The sequence below is a fragment of the Sapajus apella genome, unplaced genomic scaffold, assembly GCF_009761245.1.
Source record: "Sapajus apella isolate SASKATOON/1434 unplaced genomic scaffold, GSC_monkey_1.0 scaffold8, whole genome shotgun sequence".
In the NCBI taxonomy this organism is placed as follows: Eukaryota; Metazoa; Chordata; class Mammalia; order Primates; family Cebidae; genus Sapajus; species Sapajus apella.
In genome coordinates this window covers 3,358,524-3,363,445 of record NW_022436948.1, presented here as the reverse complement: position 1 = coordinate 3,363,445, position 4,922 = coordinate 3,358,524, and the positions used below count along the sequence as shown (strand labels likewise).

The window sequence follows — 4,922 nt, the reverse complement described above, 5'->3', positions numbered from 1 at the left end:
GAGATCCGGAAAGCGCGGGCCACTCCGCCTCCGGAAGCGACACTTTGGGACACAGTTAGGGACAGGTAAGCGCAGAAGGTCCTCGGGAAGCCAACAGTTTCGCGCTCCGCACTCGCAGCCCTCCACCTGCCCCTCGCATCCTCCAGCTCAGCGGCCACCTCGCCCGGGGCTCAGGGAAGTGGGGCCCCAGGAAAGCCTCCAGCCCCCGAACGCCCCCCGGGCAGAGCCCCGCGTCCTCCCCAGCGGGCACCCACTCGCGGGCCGCCCCCACACAGTCCGCCGAAAAGGGCGGTTCGGAAACAGCCGTTTCCCACCCACAAAGCCGCGAAACCCCACTCTGGACACCGCAGCGGCGCATCCCCCTAAACTCCCACCGCGTCCCCCGTCCCAGCTCCACGCTCCAGGGCTCGTCGCCTGGGGGGCCCCCTTAGCCTGCACGGATGCTGGGGTGGGAGCCCCGGGCCGCGTGGACGCCCAGCCCCAGCTTCTGGGCGGTCGGGACCCCAGGCGCGGGAGGCGGGGACAGGGGTCCGGGAGCAGCCCTGTCTCGCCGCGTTTCGGAGAAGATGATGCAACTCCCGGCCGAGGCGCGGGTGCGACTCGGACCCAACTGGGACCCTCCGTCCGGAGCCGGGAGCGGGTCTCCGCGGGGCGGGATCTCACCTGGTCGGACACGCGGGAAAGGACTGCGCTGCTGTCCCGACTGCGGCGAGGCGGAGACGGCGACCCCGGGGAGGCGGCCTCGCAGGGACCCGCTGCGAGGGGAGCGGACGGGCGGCGATTGGCGGAGAGGCGGGGGCGGAGGCCGGTGCCCGCCAATGTCCTGCGGAAGAGCACCCGCCCCGCCTCCAACGCGCCCAGCCCGGGCCCCTCCCCACCCCCGCCCCCCGCCCCCCATCCCCCGCAGCCTGGGGACCGCTGCGTGCCGCGGGGACCCCGGCCCGCCCCCACCCCAGTCCGCCCGCCCGCCCGCTCCATTCCCACGCCTCGTGGATTCACCCGCGGGCCCGGGGCCCCGCCCCCGCCCCGCTTCCGGAACCCCAGCTCTTCCCCTTCGCCTTCCCCTGTCCCTGCCCGCCGCGGGTTCCCCCCAGCTCTCACCTGCGGACGTCGGAGCAGTGCGAACTCTTTTTACCTGGTGTTCCGATACTGTTTTACTTAGTTAACTTCTTGCCCTTCGGGAATTTTTTTTTTTTTTTTCAAACCGAGTCTCTCTTTGTTGCCCAGGCTGGAGTGCAATGGCGCGATCTCGACTCACTGCAACCTCCGCCTCCCGGGTTCCAGCGATTCTTCTGCCTCAGCCTCCCAGGTAGCTGGGATTACAGGTGTGCATCACCATGTCCAACTAATTTTTGCATTTTTAGTAGAGACGGATTTTCACCACGTTGACCAGGCTGGTCTAGAACTCCTAACATCGGGTGATCCACCCGCCTCGGCCTCCTAAAAGTGTTGGGATTACAGGCATGAGCCACCGCACCCGGCCCAAGGTGCGTTGTTTTAAACCACTCAAGTTTGCAGTAATGTGTTCCACAGCCCAAATGGTTTTTAATTTCTTAAAATTTTAAACGTAATTTTAGATTAGAAAAGTGGCAAGAACCATACGGAATGTCAGATTCCCTCATCCATATTTCCCAAATGTTAAATTTATTTGGCTTCTATTATCAGAAACTCCTTGTTAATTCAAATGTTAAGTTTTTACTACATTTGTTCCCTCTCTGTCTCTCTCTCTGTCTAGACACACACACACACACACACACACACACACACACACACACACAGACACACGTGCACTCTCTGATTTCTCGAAGCCCTGGAGAGCAAGTGGCAGACATGATGCCCCTTTACCCTTCAATTCCTCAGTGTGTGCTTGTCGGGTTCACTGCCTGCAGGGGTCTGTCCTGCTGACCCTGACTCAGTGACAGATGAATAAAGTCACTCCGACACAATATTCAGTGAATGAGTGGGCTAGGGTGTCCAGACCCCTCACAGACACTCAAGGAGAGTGCTGTAAAGAGATAGCAGCTTTATTCAGCATGCGTTAAATGACAAAGGCTTTGAGTCAACACCACTAGAGGGTACAGATTAAAGGCCAGGTTCCCAGGCCTACAGCAAACACCATTAGTGGGTAATATCCCTGGTCAACCTCCCCCCAAGAGAGCCATCTGGAATGAGCAAGTGTTGGTTTATAGCACCACATGAAAGTAAACAGGTTAGTTAGGTAAACTCCCCTAACGAACTCCATGCCTTTGTTTCTACTCTAATTTGTTTAAAGGCTGCCTTCAGCCAGGGTCTCACTCTGTCACCAAGGCTGGAGAGGAGTGGCATGGTCGTGGCTCACTGCAGCCTTGAATTCCTAGGCTCAAGTGATCCTCTCACCTCAGCCTCTCAAGTAGCTAGGACTACAGGTGTGAGCCACCTCACCTGCCTAAGGCTGCCTTCAGCCAAGAACTATAGTAAAAACCCTTAGGCCTTCCAAAAGGGTGTGTATGTATTCTCTATAACTAAAATTTCTTCCACCAGCATGACTGAATCCCCACATGTACTTAGTAACAACAAAAAGGTGCTTTCCATAACTACAATACAATGAACTGTCAAAGTCGGGAACTTAACATTAATACAAACCTGTGATCTCTTACCTGGTCCTTGCTCAGAGTCTGCCAGTGCAGTTGGCCCCTGAATGACACAGGTTTCAACTGCATGGGTCCTTTGTACCCAGATTTTTTTCAATAAATATACTGAAAAATATTTTGGAGTTTTTTTTTTTTTTTTTAAAGACAGAGTTGTGCTGTGTTGCCTAGGCTGGAGTGCAATGGCACAATCTCAGTTTACTGCAACCTCTGCCTCCTGGGTTCAAGCGATTCTCCTGCCTCAGCCTCTCTAGTAGCTGACACTACAGGCAGTGCCACTACACCCAGTTAATTTTCGTATTTTTAGTAGAGATGGTTTCACCATGTTAGCCAGAATGGTCTCCATCTCCTGACCTCATGATCTACCCACACTGGCCTCCCAAAGTGCTAGGATTACAGATGTGAGCCACCGTGCCCGGCCAATTTTTGGAGATTTTTGACAATTTGGAAAAACTTGCTGAGGAACCCCATAGCCTAGAACTATCAAAAATATTAAGATAAAAGGCTGGGCATGGTGACTTTTTCCTGTAATCCCAGCACTTTGGGAGGCAGAGGTGGGAGAATCACTAGAGCCCAGAATTTCCCCTTCTCTAAAAAAAAAATTTTTTTTTAATTAGCCAGGTGAGTTGGCTCATACCTGTAGTCCTAGCTACTTGAGAGGCTGAGGTGGGAGGATCACTTGAGCCTAGGAATTCAAGGCTGCAGTGAGCCACGACCATGCCACTCCTCTCCAGCCTTGGTGACAGAGTGTTTCCCAAAAATAAATGAATAAAGAAATAAGAAAAAGGTATGTCATGGAATGCATAAAATATATGTAGGTGCTAGTCTATTCTGTCATTTGTTACCATAAAATATACACAACAGTTTATTAAAATGTATGCACACACTTACAGACAGCATGTGAAATCAAGAGAAGTTTGCAGTCTTGGGTCGGGAGTGGTGGTGTGCACTGGAGTCCCAGTGCTTCGAAAGGCTGAGGCAGGAGGGTCGCTGGAGCCAGGAGTTCCAGGTCAACCTGGGCAGCATGGCAAGTCCCTGTCTCTACAAAACATTTTTAAAATTAGCTGGGCACAGTGCCTCATGCCTGTAGTCCTAGCTACTTGGGAGGCCAAGGTGGGAGGATTGCTTGAGACCAGGAATTTGAGGCTGCAGTGAGCTATGATTGTGCCACTACCCTCCAGTCTGGGCAACAGAGTGAGACCCTGTCTCTAAAATGAAGAAGAGAAGACGGTGGTGACGCAGGATTAAATCATAACTGCATAAAATTAACTGTAGTCCATACGTACCCGCGACAATTCATGCTACCTCCGTCACTCTTCCAGTTACCTCGTCTTGTATCTGCTTAAAATGCTGTGAGACGCTAATCATCTCCGCCTGAAGAGTCTCTCCAGTAAAGTGTGTACTGTAGTAAAAAGTGATTGTGCTTCTCTCGTGTTTTTTAGTGTGTTTAGTGTGACACCCTAAACCTTGAATAACACCACAGGACCCATACAAAGTGCCGTGAGTGCTGCCAGAGGAGCTCCCGGAAGCAAAGAAAATCATGACATGACAAGGAAGAGCCAAGTCTCTTGATAGGGACAGTGGATTGAGGTCTGAAGCTGCAGGGGCTCCCATTTCAGACAGAAGATTCAGCTTGTGGCCGGGTGTGGTGCCTCACGCCTGTAATCCCAGCACTTTGGGAGGCCGAAGTGGGCAGATCACCTGAGGTCAGGAGTTTGAGACCAGCTTGGCCAACATGGTGAAACCTTGTCTCTACTAAAAATACACACACACACACACACACACACACACACACACACACAAATTAGCTGGGCATGGTGGTGGGTACCTGTAATCCCAGCTACTTGGGAGGCTGAGGCAGGAGAATCACTTGAACCTGGGAGGCAGAGATTGCAGTGAGCTGAGATCGCACCACTGCACTCCAGCCTGGGCAACAAGAGTGAAACTCCATCTCAAAAAAAAATAAAAGAAGATTCATCTTGTAAACAAATGATGGGACTTAACAGTTCAATACAATACTCTAAATGTATTTTCTCTTCCTAACAACTTTCTTAATAGTGTTTCCTTTTTTTCTAGTTTATTTCACAGTAAGAACACAGTATATGATACAATTAACATATAAAATATGTGTGAATCAACTGTTTATGTTATTGGTAAGGCTTCTGGTCAACAGTAGGCTATTAAGAATGCAGACTTGGCCGGGCGCGGTGGCTCAAGCCTGTAATCCCAGCACTTTGGGAGGCCGAGGCGGGTGGATCACGAGGTCAAGAGATCGAGACCATCCTGGCTAACATG

General features: G+C 52.1%; 1 protein-coding gene across 1 annotated transcript in view; it reads right to left on the bottom strand.

Annotated features, from left to right (window-relative positions):
• Positions 1-774, bottom strand: part of CBS (cystathionine beta-synthase) — a 21,807-nt gene extending 21,033 nt beyond the window's left edge. The window contains exon 1 of the mRNA XM_032276766.1: positions 664-774. The gene's annotated coding sequence lies outside the window, so the exon portion shown is untranslated. The remainder of the gene's footprint in view (positions 1-663) is intronic.
• Positions 775-4,922: the final 4,148 nt, after the last annotated feature.